This window comes from Ambystoma mexicanum, chromosome 2p (genome assembly GCF_040938575.1).
Source record: "Ambystoma mexicanum isolate Mex_15411 chromosome 2p, UKY_AmexF1_1, whole genome shotgun sequence".
Classification (NCBI taxonomy): Eukaryota; Metazoa; Chordata; class Amphibia; order Caudata; family Ambystomatidae; genus Ambystoma; species Ambystoma mexicanum.
The window spans coordinates 1,013,713,121-1,013,728,487 of record NC_090923.1 but is presented as its reverse complement, the minus strand read 5'-3'; the positions used below and the strand labels follow the sequence as shown (position 1 = coordinate 1,013,728,487).

Genomic DNA, 15,367 nt, shown 5'->3' with positions numbered 1-15,367 from the left:
AAAACAGAGGTGCATGCGGGGGTTCATGCAAAGGCTGGATTGGGCATGCTACTGAGTTGCCAAGAGTCTGGCCAGTGAAATCATATGTGCCTTTCCCTCTCAATATTCACCTTCAGAACTAGGGGAAGTGCCAGACGAATTCCAGTCAACATTGAACTACATTGCCTGTCTAAAAAACAAAGCCTATGCTGCGATTAGCGGGTTTGGGATTATAGATACTATTAAGCACGGCCCTTATTTGTGTCAGAGCAATGGGAAGAGTATAGCCAATTGCTTTGTCCCCCACTAACCATCTATTGGGTGCGTTGAGGCTGACAGTGGCAGTGCTTCGCCGAGCAAATAACCGATAAACAGTGATCAATATTATATGGAAACAATGCATGCAATGTATGGAGTTACCTAGGAATCTTTTTCGATATTGGACTGGTGGTACCAAAGTGCAGAGAGGGATGACACATAGGATAGGTATGGGTTGTGCTGGACATGCTCCAAGTTCCATTTGTTTTTATTTCTCTTCTCTCTCTATATATATCTCTCTATAGTTATAAAGTTAAAACAAGGAACTGGGGGCATTTTCAAAGAGAAGTGAAAGGAAAACATATCGCTTTGAAAAGGCCAGCAATCTGTTCATCTTAAGGATGTAAACGGACACCTTTGTCAGAGGCTTGTGAGTGTGACTCTCAAAGAGGAATCTCACTCATTTAAAGCTGGGAAACGCTTTTCAAATTCCTTGCTTGCAGGGTACGTTTCTGTGACACATTGCAGCGGGTAATTGACAAGAATTTTTTTAGGGTAGAAGGTTTAACTTGTGCACTGCTGGAGTGTAACTCATGTGCGCAGAAATCTGCATTTTATTACTTATTTTAAAGTGTTCTCCAATAGATTTTATTAAACTGCTTGAACTATTTTCCTGCAACACATTAGGGGCTGCATTTTCGCCATTTTACATTCAAACAGATTCTATATTGATTATATGGATCAGCAAATGGGCGATCCCTTACATTCTGTTAAGCAAGGGACGAGGTATTAAAGGGGATGACAGTGTGTGGCCATGTGTTAGAAGGAATACATTCCCCCCTACCAGACATAAAAAAAGATATTTGCAAGTCACCTTGGAGTTCCTTGACCATATAAAGGAACTCCACCTTCGGCCATGTTCCTCTATATGGTCACAAAACTCCCCAGTGACTTCCAATATCCTTATAATGTACGGCAGAGGGTACATATGCAAAGCAATAGATGGCCCATTCAGGGTTTGAAGGAGCATTGGGGTATATACCATTTAGGTTTACATATATCATATAAGTTATTTATAGCATACAGTCCTTCCCTAATCATGTCTGATCCGATGGAACAAACAGCACTGAGGTGGACAGAGTTGCGAAGGTTTGGCCAAGCATGAACACAAACTTGCTCTGGAGGTTCACCGGGCGTGTCTAATACACTCTACTAGATACCATGAACAATGCAATCTGAAAGACCTTCTTCCTATCTGTCACTATCGAATGGACCGGAACCTGGTACAGAAAATGGACAGCTTCACACATATCTAGTGAATAGGCCACTGCCAGTAAAGTCCAGCCTTGTTATGGCAGACACTGTTTTGACAAATCCCAGGATGTATCCACTGCTTCCGTATGGGGAGCCACTTCCCATGAGACCAGGGTGGTGAGGCTGCTACCCGATAGTCCCCCTGGGGGTGGTACTCAGCAGGTGGATCTCATGGGAGGGGAACTGGCTTTCGGGCCAGTGACAACCGTATCGGGAGAATGCGGTACCCCCGCCAATCACCTTACCCTAAACCCTGTCCCTACCATAACCCCATGTCTCCTTCACCTCCTCCCTCTCTACCCCTATCCTCCTATACCAGGTACTTTTGTAGCTCAGCAAAGGTAGAGAGTTCTGAGACGAGGAAGATCTCTGGTGAGTTACAACACCATGCCTCACTCAGTACTGGGATGAGGAGGAGGCGCGGAGCAGTACAGAATACTTACCAGAACCACTTTGTGCATTTTGTGGTTCTCAAGAGCCGATTGGAAGAAGCTGCGTTAAAAGTAAAGACGGACTTGACAAAGTGTCGACCCCTCCCTGGCGGAACCGCGAGAGCAAGCACGGACCAGGAGTGAAAGCGAAGATGACCGGGATGCTCAGAACGGAGAGAGAGTCTGAGGCCAGTCCAGGATGTGAGGACCACACAGCCAGCAGGCGGGCTGAAACTTTGGGCATCCCTGAGACCTGAGGAGTGCGCAGGGAAGGAACCACGCTGCCAGGAATGCTGAAAAGACTGCCGAGCCGGCCCAGAGCGAGAGAGGCTCCCGAGCAACACTGGAACCGTGTCACAGAGCCCAACGGCTTTGCAGGAGCCGACACCTGCGCAGACCATGCAGTAAGGTATGCAGGTGACCTGAGAGGTGCTGAAAGCCTAAGGAGGCAGTGGCACGAGCTGAGAGGCTGGGAAAGAAGGGTCTGGGACACTGCAACCACAGGAGAAACGATTGATTGGACACAGGCTTGTACTAAGACTTGGTAGGTGAGTGAACCGAGCCTACAAAGTGGGAAACTAAAGTCAGAAGTGTGAGTCTGGGACCCGCACCCATATAAAGAGAAATGTGAAACTGATAGAAACTACTTGGCAGGCAAGTAAACCAAGTCTGTATCTGCCACCACAGCTTGGGAGAGCATCCAGGCTATTCTTTTCCATCGCAGTACCTGAGGGGAGGAAACCAGGTCTGCCAACTGTTGTGGGGGAGCTCTCAACACGTATATACGGCCATACACAATAGATAGATGGAGCCAGTCTGGCTGTGAACCTTCTTTATTCACACCTACATCATAACTGCCCTTCTCTCCTTGTCCCCTCCCTTTCCGCCCTCTTCCCGCTTCCCTGTGTGTGTTTTCTTAAAGGGGCTGTGTCCCTATTAATCACGTACAACACCTCCCCCCTGCTTAACATGAAAGTCAGGTTACATTTGTTCGATGAGTCTCACTGGTCTCTTTATTGTTATGAGGGGCCTCCCTGGGGATTCCCTGCTTTTCCCGGTCGCTTCCACTGGGGGTTCTGTTTCGTCTTCCCCGCTTGGGCATTCAACCTCTATCTCTTGTGTCTCTGGCTCTTCAAGATATAGGGCCTCATTACGACTTTGGCGGTAACCCTTAAATCCGGCGGTCGCGCTATTACCGCCGGATTTAAGGGTCCGCCAAATCAGGACTTCGGCTAATTTCGCCCCAGCTCTTGGCTGGGGGGAAATCCGCCGAAAATTCGTGCTATTACCGCCGGCGGGAAATCCACCGGCGGTAAGAGCGCAAATTTTCCCCATTGAGCCCAATGGGGAATGGGGCATTCCCGAATGGGCTCAATGGGGAATTACATTACCGCCAAACTCGTGATCCGGTGCTATTAGCGCCGGGGAGTTTGGCGGTAGGGCTAATACCACTGGCGGTAACACCGCCGGCATTACCACCAAAGTCGTGATCAGGCCCATAGTCTCTTAAAGAATGAGGAGTTTCGGGTGATGCCCCCTGGTTCTCCGGTCGCCGTGATCCTTTGATGGCTGTGATGGCTCGAGGCTCTGGGCTGTAGCGCGTGTCTGTCTTCTTACGCTGAGTTTGTCGGACTAGGACAGTTTTTACTACCTCTAGTTGGTGTTCCTTCGCTCTCCTCTTTTTCTCGGCCCATTGTTTGGCTCTTCTCTTCTTTTCAGCGTCTCGTTCTCTGATGGCCGTGTCTTCTTCTGGTGTGTAGTCTTCCCACCGGGGAATGTGTGTTCGGGGTTGGTATCTCACCATAAGTTTGGCCGGCGGCTTTCCCGTCACGTCATGCTGAGTGTTTCTGTAGCTTCTGAGCATACTGCAGATGGCTTGCGTGTGGGGTGTCTGCTCTACTATAGCTTTCTCTCTGGTTAATTTGATGGTGGCCATGAACCGTTCCACCATCCCGTTGGCTTGGGGCCAGAGTGGTGTAATCTTCTGGTGGTGGAATCCTAAGTGGTCCACGTGCCTCGCAAATTCTCGTCCTTGGAACGGGATCCGTTATCTGTCTTGACAATGTTTGGGATGCCCCACTCACTGAATAGTTCATCTACGATGGGTGCTGTTTCACTGAATGATGTCGAAGGTATTTGCTTGATGAATGGGAACCTTGAGTACTCATCTATTATCACTAGCAGGTACCCTCCTTCTTCTAGGGGTCCGTAGAAGTTCATTGCAACTTTTTGCCAGGGCCTTGTTGGAAGTGTGGTTGGTTGGAGGAGGTTCGGGGTTGACCACTTTGCTGCAAGTTGGCAGGGTCTACAGTGCATGATACTATGAATGTTTTTAACCACACCAGGTTGTAAAAAATTGTGTTTTAGAGATTTACATATATATATGTGGAATTAATTATTTACTGAAATATATATAAAATAAAAATATTTTTAAGATTACATATGTGTTACCCAGTACCTATTTGGTCCACGGTCTGGATGATCTCTCTTTTTTGAAGGATAAAAGAGGGGGAAATCGAGAGAGAAGGTCCTACGGAGAAGTGACACATTGGTTCCCAGGTTTTTACTCTTCTGTTTGCTGAATGGGCAGAACCTCTGTGTCTTTAAAACAAGCCCATAGTCTCTTTTTTGTTGTTGAGGGTCTACAGTGCATCAGCATGTCTTCAACTATCACGTCCATGTAAGGAAACCAGACGTAGTTTCTGAGAATCTGTTTTGTATTGTCAATCCCCCTGTGGCCTTCATGGGGTAGTGTTACTAGGGTCTTCCTTAGGTCTCTCTGGGCTACTAATCTGTTGCCGCGAAGTAGTATGCCCTGGTCTGTGGCTATTAGTTTTTCGTGCCCTTTGGCTAGCCGATCGAGCTCTTTCTTGTCTGCTTCCGCCCCTACGCTACCTCTTTTTTGGCACTCTCTCCATTTGTTGGAGCGGGTGAGGGAGACGGCGGCTTTCATCGTTGTGTCGGCCTTGCTTCTTTCCTCAAATGTTGCAGTTGAGATCGTCGGTTGCATGGCATTTGAGGACAGGTAGGAGATGTAGTCTGCGGCCTCATGAGTCAGGGTGTCGTCCTTGTTCATCGTGGGGTGCCTGGACAGGTAGTCCGCCGGGTTGGCTTCTCCCCCGGGTTTGTGGATAATCACATAGTCATATTCTTGTAGTCTTATTCCCCAGCGTTCTATCCGGGGTGGCATTTTGGTTTTGGGGTTGCAGAATATTGAGAGAAGAGCCTGATGGTCTGTTACGAGGGTGAATTTCCGGCCGATGACAAAATGGTGATATTTTTTGCAGGCCCATACCTTGGCTAGGCTTTCCCTCTCGGCTTGCCAGTAGGCTCTTTCTGTGTGTGATAGAGCGTGGCTGGCGTATGCCACCACCGCATGCCGGGTTATTGTCTTCGGCATCGGTCTGGGCAAGGATGGCTCCGAGTCCCACTGGACTGACATCTACCGTAATGATGGTGTGCCACTCTGGATGAAAGTATGCCAGCTGACGGTTGTTGGTGAGACTTTCCTTTATGGTCATGAATGCAGCTTGGCAGGGTGCGCCCCAGACAAAAGGTTGGTCCTTTTTCAGGAGGGTGCAGAGTGGGTCAGTGATTGTGCCATAGTTCGGGAGGTAGCGTGCACAATATCCTGCCATACCTAAAAAGGAACGCAGTTCCGCCGCTGTCGTGGGGTCTTGGAGGTCGGTAATGGCCTTTATCTTGTCAGGGTCGGCTATTATTCCTTTGTTGGAGAATATGTGCCCGAAGAATTTGAGGCTGGTCTTATTGATGTCACATTTGAGTTCATTTAGTGTCAGTCCTGCTTCTTGGAGGGTCTTGCAAATGGTTATTAGGGCATTGTTGTGCTGTTCTTGGTCCTTTCCAAAGATCAGAATATCATCACTGTAGTTTAGGGCATTCATTTCAGATGCTATTAGGTGTCTGATTGTCTCCTGAAAAATCTCTGCAGCAGATGATATACCAAAATTTAACATCTTGTATGTAAACAGTCCTTCATGGGTTGCAAAGGTGGTGATGGGTCTTGAATCTGGATCCAGGACGAGCTGGTGATAGCCCTGATTGAGATCTAGTTTTGAGAAGTACCTCGCCTGATTTAACCTTATCAGCATGTCTTCCAGGCTTGGGCCTGGGTGTCTCTCCCTCTGGATGGCGGTGTTTGGGATGCGCATATTGACACATATGGGTAGGCGTCCGTTGTCTTTGGGCACTATCACTATTGGGGATACCCATGGCGTTGGTCCTTCTGCCTTCTCTATGATGTCATTGAGGAGAAGAAGCTGGATCTCCTTTGACACTTGTTCCTGAAGGTGGAAACCCACTTTACGGAGGTGCTATGGCACCGGCGTGATTTTGTGGTTGATGTGTAGTTTGATGGGTGAGTTTTTGAGCATGCCCACTCCCTCGAATAGTTTGGGGAACGGATGTTTGAGGTCTCCTTTAGCGAGGGGTCGGCCTGTTATTGCCATGATGGTTTCTCGTGTTGGGGGGTGTCCCTTTATTACTTCCGATTGGTCATATTGTAGGTCAATCAGTGCCAGGGCACTGGTCGTTCGGTAGATGAGGAGACAGTGACCTATGGATGGGCTCTTAATGACGTGGATCGTGGATGTCACCGTGAGGTCGCGGTGTGTGAGGTCGCATTGAAATCGTCCCCTTGATATCATGGGTAGGGCTGCACCCCATTGGAAGATGTGTGTTCTGGATTCTCGAAGAGGGTACAGGGGGGCGATGTCACAGTACAGGTCTTCATTCATGCCGTTTACCGTCGCTCCCGTGTCGACCACAAACTTGTTCCTGGTGTTCCCCATTTGTATCGTCACCCTGGGAGCTGAAGTGTCTTCAACGTCGACGCTTAGGAGTCGGACGTATTCCCTATCGTATCCATCTTGCAGGTAATGGGTTTGTTCGACTTCCCCTAGCTGATGTATCGGTGGGGAGTTGGTGTATGGGTCTATGTCCTGTTCATGAGGTGGCAGGGGGTCCCTCATGTATGTCACTCCGTGTTCCAGTGTTTGCATTGGGTCTCATTGGCGGATGTCATACAGTTCATGATCTTTCCTGTCCGGCTCAATCTGGAGTCCTTCTAGTGCCCTCACAGTGTTCGGGCGTTGATAGGAGTTCATGGGGTATGTTGCATTTCTGTCGACGGGGCGTAGTTGTTCCGTGTGTGTCTCTGCTGGGCGGCTAGCAGTTCGTTGGCGAGTTGAGCTTCCCTCGGGGAGCTGTTCCTTGCACATCACTTGGAAGTGATTTTCCATTGCGCATCTTAGGCAGCGCTGGCCGATGGCAGGGCATGGTCCTCTGTGTGGGTACTCGAACCCGCAGCGGTAGCATTGGCGGTCACCCTGGGTCAGTTGAGCCAAATATCTGGGAGTCGTTCTGTTTTGCGAGGTCGGGTATCGGGTGTAGGGGCTTACTGCTGCGATGATTTCGCCTTTTTTTGGATTTTCAATAGCTGCGGCTTGGACATCTACTCTTTCGTATACTCTTGCTAAGTCCAATACTTCTTTTAGGGAGAGGGGCTTTTTTAGGAGGTGTTTCCTAAACATGGAATATACGCACCCTTCTATTATGCGTAACCTTATTGCTTCGTCATCGTTAAAGTTGGCGAAGTCGCACTTAGTTATCTTTCTTTGCAGGCGGATGACATATTCTCCTATGGATTCATGAGGGAGTTGGCCACATTGATTGAAGGTGTAATGCTCATAGTCACAGTTGGGTGAAATGACAAGTTTCTCATTGATGGCTTCTAAGAGTTTCGGATAGGTGATGCAATCCTGTGGGGGAATCGTGCGTATGATGTTTTTAATTTCTCTCCCTGCCACGTTGGCGAAAATGCTGAGTATATTGGGTGGTTCTTGTGTGCCAATGGCACCTACGAAGTCCTCGAATTCCTCTACCCATTCTTCCCATCACTGACCCTGGTCGTGATGTGGGTTCAGTGTGAATGGGGCGGGTCTTCTCATTAAGCTGGCGTGAGAGGGGGGTGCTCCTAGTAGTGGTGGCTGGGCATTGACGTCTGCTGCACCTGGAGCTGACATGATGGCGCTGCTGGGTGTATTGTAGTTACTTAGGTGTCACGTGGGCGCTGGTCTTAATTGTTTCCTGAGGCACTGTGGCCACTTATTTCATGTGCCAGTATGTGTCCTTTCCTTATAGGTGATTTGCTGGTTTGTTAGGGTAGGGCCAATCGCGTGTTGCTTCTTGCCCTTTCTTATTTTCGTTTATGGCTACTGGGACCTGGGATTTGGCCTTTAGTTTCACTGGCACGTTTATTATTATTATTTCTTTTAATGTCGCTTTGTGGGAGACACGGGGTTAATGCTGCTGGGCCCTAAGTTTAGCTTTTATTTTCACTCCTTCGTTTTTTACATTTTTTTCTCAATGTCACTTTGTGGCAGACTCTGGCTTTTCCCGATCAGTGGCTCGTTTCCTTCCCGGCCCCCGTCAGAACTCCTTACTTGATAGGGGAAGTGACCGCAGCGGTCCATTGTTCTCTCTCTCTGCGGGTGGGCGGGATGAAGCGGCCGGGCAGCCGGGCCTGCTGCGCAGTGTCAGAGTGCCGCGGTCTCCTGCTTTCCAGTCGGGCGGCTCCACAGCTGCTGGTCCTTCTCTCCAGGGGTGCATGGGTCTCTCGGTCGATGTTGGGCAAACGGGCCCGTGGGGTCACTCACCCCGGGTCGCTGGGCGCTCGGGCCCGTTGTAATATACGGACACAGAGGCCCTTACACCTACAGGGCACACGGGCCCGCCTTGTTAGTTGGGCACACTGGCCTCTTCTCAACTGCAGGGCACATGGGCCCACCTCGTTAGCTGGGCACACGGGCCCCCGGGGATGCGTTGGGCACGCAGGCCCTCCCTCCTTGCTGGGTTTGCGAGGTTGCTTGCACTGCTGGGCGCACGGGCCCTCCTGAACTGCTGGACGCTCAGGTCCACCGCTACTGGGCTCACGGGCCCTCCACCGCTGCCGTCACACGAAGGTTTGTGTTGGCCTCGTCGCCAGTTGTTGGTGGGGGGGCTCTCAACACGCATATACGGCCAAACACAATAGATAGACGGAGCCAGTCTTGCTGTGAACCTTCTTTATTCACACCTACATCATAACTGCCCTTCTCCCCTTGTCCCCTCCCTTTCCGCCATCTTCCCGCTTCCCCGTGTGTATTTTCTTAAAGGGGCTGTGTCACTATTAATCACGTACAACACCAACCAGGGTCAGGGACCCACCACAGTTAGGGAAGGGCATCCAGGTTGTTCGTCTTCGTCACAGTGCTTGGTGGGAGGAAACGAGGTCTACTAATTATGGTCTGGGACCCACCACAGCTCGGGGAGTGGATCCAGGTTGTACTTCTTTGTCGCAGTGCTTAGTAGGAGGAAACCAGGTTTGCCAACCAGGGTCAAAGGCGCACTCCAGTTTGAAAACACATCCAAGCTCCTTTTGTGTGTACGATTGTGCCTGGTGAAAAGGAACTTAGTCTACCAATCAGGGTCAGGGACCCAGGGACAGAAAAAGAAGCCTTAGAAGGACCAACCAGGGGGCAGGACCTGCCCCAACAGTTAAACTTTGCTTCCCCCTATGAAGGTCACTTCCCCTTCTGAAGATGGTGGTGGGGTCTTCGGCCCTTTTACGGAGGGTGATTTTGTCAGTGTCACAACCCTTCGTTCCTGCATCTCTACTTTTGCAATTTGGGCAACCAACTGATTTTAGTATGGTATGGTATTGCCTAGGATTAATTGACTAGTCAAGTTGAGAATCAAGGTCACTTTACCCCTTGTTCTTTTCCCAAGATGGTAAGAGGGATTTGTGTGTGGGGGTATCTCTCAGTATTTCCATGGATACAGTTGGTCCTTTCTTTTCCCATCATTTTCCAACCCCTAGGGAGTAGTTAAGGTTGTATGGCACACCTCTTGCTTCCACTATCTAACGTGGCCCAGAATGTTCTTCCTGTTAGGCTGGCAGTGATTCTATAGCTGTTTTGGTTCCTGGAAAAGCATAGCTATTTCTCCCTGTTTTTCTTTTCTTGCCTTTCTGGTGGGGTGTCCCTGGATTTTGTTCACAATGGGCCATTATCTCATCGGGTTGGGCAGAGAGGATGCTGGAAAACAAGGTTTCTGTGTTGCGAGTTGGAACAGGAGGGCTTGGGGCTTTTTTTCTCACCTCTTACTCACTCTTAAGGACCTCTATGGGGGCCCCCACTTTAAGTTCAGGACATGTTTTCAACGTATGCCTCTGTATACCACATGAGAAGCACTTGGGCAGTTGGAGTAGGGGATCTTCCTCTCCTGGGTCACTGAAAAGCTTCTCTGGTTTCCCATCCCCAAGTGTAGGCTCAATTCAAGCCCCTCATTCGCACAAGTATACTCCACTATCATTGATTTGACAAAGGACCCTTTCTTTGGGTGCTTTAGAGAAGGGTCATAACCCTTGAACACATTTGAGGAGTCCTCAGGAGTATTACTCTGGTGGAAGGTCTCCTCAATTTTTGTCCAAATCTGGGTCTCGTCCCGAGTGGCTTGAGAGGTTAATGGACAAAAGGTCCCTAAGAGATGGCCCACTCCTCGCTCTTCATTATTCCAAACTGTACTGTTCCCAGGCTCTGTAATTAACCTCAACAATGGTGGTTCAGGAAGGGTACTGCCATTGCTGCCTCCACTACAAATCCTCATGCTGGGGTCACTGCTCGGAGACCATGGAGGAAGGTCTATAGTTTCCCCTTGTTCAGATGTTCGGTGACATCATATACCACTCTACCAGATTGGCACTTCCAGTTCCCCTTCCTCTTTTTCCAGGGAGTTATGATATTGAGATAACTTTGGGAATGGCATTTGAGGGGTCTCGGGTCTTTCATCTTGGGATGATGACCAGAAGGTGGTAGCTATTTGTTGTTTCTGAGGTAACAGTAGAATAGTGGGGTACTGGGAGGGTGGGTTGGTTCCCCAAAGGGACTACCTTCCTTTGGTCATGAGTCAAGCCAGTGCTCATCTCGGCCCCGAGTTTGGGGTCATGTGAAGAAATGTCACAAACCGTCTCCCACTGCCTTGGTTTCTGGAGTTATCTTCACGTCCCATCCGACAATCCTTCTGCAAGGTCAGTTCCCTTAGGGTCTCATAGACCACACATCCTACCAACTCTCCTCTCTCAACCTGTATGGTCTCGAAGGATACATTCACGAGAATTAGTTTAACCTCATCTCCAGAGGTGAGAAGTGGTAACTACTTTCATTTCTCTTCTTGACCAGTTGTGTCTTGGGGTACAAGATTGACAACTATTGGGGACTTCTACCCTGAGCCGTAGGGAGAATACCATTTTATCCCTACTGGGAATTCTATAACCGTGGGAAAGAATAGTTCATATATATTTCCCTCTACACACCTTCTAATGGGAAAAATGGCTTGGGGTGTCAAGGAAGAAATCTAACTCCCATCCTCTGGCCTAAGGATTCCTGAGTGACCCTGGTGGACATAGAGGCATGGTTAGCTAATTCACTGCTTTTTCAGGTCCCCCGGTTTGTGTTAACTGAGTCAAATCCCAATCTGACACCATATATAAGGGTGCAGGAGTAAGACTGGCATGGAGGGGACATGGTGATTATTAGAAAATGTTATTCAAAGGTAAAAAGGGAAAAAAAAACCTTACCCTGGGCAAAAGAGTTCTGTAATCTTCAGACCTTAAAGAATTGGGGAATATCTCCCTTCCCCGGAATCCCAGGATGTCGTCACTGCTTCCGTAGGGGGAGCCACTTACCATAAGGGCAGGGTGGTGAAGCTGCAACCTGATAGTCCCCCTAGGGGTGGTACTCAGCAGGTGCATATCATGGGACGGAAACCCCCTTTAGGACCGGTCACGACCCTATCAGGAGAACACGGTATCCCCTCCAATCACCTGACCCTAGACCCCTTCCCTACAAAACCCCACCTCTCCTTCACCTCCTCCTCTCCATCCCTGCCCTCACATACCATGTACTTTTGTAGCTCAGCAAAAGTAGAGAGTACTGAGATGAGGAAGAACTCTAGTGAGTTACAATGTCACGCCTCACCCAGTAATGGGATGAGGAGGAGGCGCTGAGCAGCACAGAAAACATACCAGAATCACTTTGTGCATTGTAGTTGTTCTCAAGAGCCGATTGGTAGAAGCCACGTTAAAGGTAAAGAAGGACTTGACGAAGTGTCAAGCCCTCCCTGGAGGTACTGCGAGACCAAGCATGGACCAGGAGTGAAGGCATAAACTGACCGGGACTCAGAGAATGGAGGGAGTCAGAGGCAGGTCCAGGATGCAAGGACCACATGGCCAGAAGGCGGGCTGAAACCACAGGCATCCTTGAGACCCGGGGAGTGCACAGGGAAGGAACTGCACTGCCGGGAATGCCAAAACATCTGCAGAGCCGCCGCAGAGTGAGAGAGGCTCCCAGAGCCACCAGAGCCCCATGACAGAGCACAACTGCTCCAGAGAAGCTGACACCCGTATAGACAGTGCAGTAAGATATGCGGGTGACTGGAGAGATACCAAAAGCCGGCGTGAGAGGAGGGTGCTCCTAGTAGTGGTGGCTGGGCATTGACGTCTGCTGCATCTGGAGCTGACATGATGGCGCTGCTGGGTGTATTGTAGTTACTTAGGTGTCACGTGGGCGCTGGTCTTAACTGTTTCCTGAGGCACTGTGGCCACTTATTTCATGTGCCAGTATGTGTCCTTTCCTTATAAGGAGGTGGTGGCATGAGCCGAGAGGCTGGGAAAGGAGGGTCTTGGACCCTGCAACTGTGGGAGAAATGGTTGATTGGACATAGGCGTGTACTTACGTTTGTCAGGAGCCTACAAAGTAGGAAACTGAAGTCAGAAGTATTAGTCTGGGACCCGCACCCATATAAAGAGAAATGTGAAACTGATAGACAGTACTTGGCAGGCGAGTAAACCACAACTGTATGTGCCACCACAGCATTGGAGAGCACCCAGGCTGTTATTTTTAGGCGCAGTACCTGGTGGGAGGAAGCCAGGTCTGCCACCCAGGGTCAGGGGCCCTCCACAGCTTGGGGAAAGTATCCATGCTGTTCTTTTCTGTTGCAGTATCTGGGAGAGGAAACCAGGACTGCCACCCAGGGTCAGGGGCCCACCACAGCTTGGGAGAGCATCCAGGCTGTTCTTTTTCATCACATTGCCTGGTGGCAAGAAACCAGGTCTGCCAACTAGGTTCAGGGACCCACCACATTTTAGGGAGTGCATCCAGGTTGTTCATCTCCATCACAGTGCCTGGTCAGAGGAAACCAGGTCTGCCAACCAGTGCCAGGGACCCACCACAGTTTAGGAAGTGTGTCTAGGTTATTCATCTGCATCACCGTTCCTGGACGGAGGAAACCAGGTCGGCCAATCAGGGTCAAGGACCCACTCCAGTTTGAAAACACATCCAAGCTCCTTTTGTGTGTACAATATTGTCTGGTGAAAAGGAACCAGGTTTACCAATCAGGGTCAGGGACCCAGAGACAGAAAAAAAAACCTGAGAAGGACCAACCAGGCCACAGGATTTCCCCAACCATTGTCGAAATTTACGAGGAACCTGAACAAGGCCGGGGAAGGAAGATATTTCCCAATTCCTCATGGTCTGAAGTATCCAGAACTGTTATTTGTCCAGGGGAAGGTCAACACTCCCTTTGGGCAGGATAGACCGACATTTACTTTAGTTTAAACTTATGTGTGAGTGACAGAGTTAGGATTCTGACATTGGACGTTGGAACTTTTGCTTTGGACATTCTGACACTAGTTATTTTAGTTGAGGCAGGGAAACCCCTGTTAGAGTGAGAGCAAGACAGGGTTTCCTTTTCATTTTTGCATAGAATAAAAATGTCTAATAATCACCATGACACCTCTGTGCCAGAGTCTGTCTTCTGCACCCTTAGACTGTGTATAAAAAACTGCTTATGGCATATGATAGCACTGTCAGAGCATGCAAGGCTCTTTGTGACATTTGAAGGCAATATCCCAGCATGCAAGTCTGTACATGCCATACAAAGGCAATATTAGGCCATATAAGAATGTTCATAGCATAAGATGGCAGTACATGTATGCACGTGTCTGAATGTGGCACATGGTGAAAGTTCATGGACATGTGAAACTGTAGCTAGCATATAACATCTGTGCAAGACAATGATTCTGTAGCTGGGCATATGATGATGTACTGGGAACAGGCTGTAAATAAATGATTCTGTTGCACTGGATAGATGAAGCACATAAGGGGCTTTTCCAATGAGCATATGGGTCCATTCTTGGGCAAATTGATTTTTTACATGCGTGGCAATATGAAACTATTACTGACTCTGGCAAACAAATGAGGCTGTACATGTCACAGGTCTCTCACCAGGCAGGCGTCTTAATTAAATATGTGAGTTGTGGGTAAAATAACCTTTTATCTCATTTAGTAAATATTTTAGGAATTGCAAGGTTTGTTTACTCCTGCAGTGTCACTTCTGCAATGCCATCCGGTTCAAAGGTCATGGAACCACACGTCTTGTGTCGTCGCTGAGAGTCAAAGATCATGCAATGTCATTACTGCCACTCCTGGCATTTCGTTGAATTGACTTCACTGGAGGGCCTGTCGGTTGTTCTGTATTTTGGAGGTGAACAAGCCATTGTGGGAGGTGCATACTGTGGTGGATGGGAGTGCGTTAGGGGTGAATGGTGGTTTTGAACGTGAGTTGATGTTGTTGAAAGGTTTTGGTGTGCGATTGGGGGTGGATTAAAGCTCTTGGATGTAGTGGGTGGCCTTGGCAGTGCACATGGCCATCTTGATTTGAAGTCTTTGAGGGGCTTTCTGGTGGAAGGGCATGGCCTCCGTTGAGAGGCTCTTCTAGACATCTGGCTCCATGATTGATGGTGAGGAGGGTATCATTGCACCATGGTTTCCGGTCGTGGTTATAGGGTTTCTGTTTTTTGAAGGAGGCTATTTGGTCGAGTGAGTTGGTGATGGTGGTGTAGAAATTGTTCAGGAGTTAGGTGGGGTAGGTGTGAGGGTAGACGTGAATGGTATGACTGGTGCAAGAGCTGTTTTTACGAGGTGTTTGAGTTGCCTGGCTGTGGCTGTGTGCGGCCGGTGGAGGAATTCTATGTGAGAATGATCATGAAGGGGTTGGCAAAGTGGTCTGACCATGCTATTGCGACTGGATTGTGTGCAAAAACCACATTTTGTGCAGCAAATCAGGAGGTCAAGGGTATTTCCAGTAATATGTGTGGTGTAGGGTATGTGTTGGGCATGGTTGCAGGGGGGGAGTAGTGTGAAGATACTGTTAAGCATGAGTTTGTACTGAAATGGGATCTATTCAGAGCTGAACTTGGGATTCTTTCACGGGGCAGTAAATGAGGTGGATGGCAGTAGGGTGCGGGTGTGATGGAGGCAGCCACT

At 49.1% G+C, this 15,367-nt stretch overlaps 1 pseudogene; it reads left to right on the top strand.

The window, feature by feature from the left end:
* LOC138567031 (solute carrier family 35 member F3-like) overlaps nucleotides 1–15,367 on the top strand; it is a 326,350-nt pseudogene that overhangs the window by 54,423 nt on the left and 256,560 nt on the right.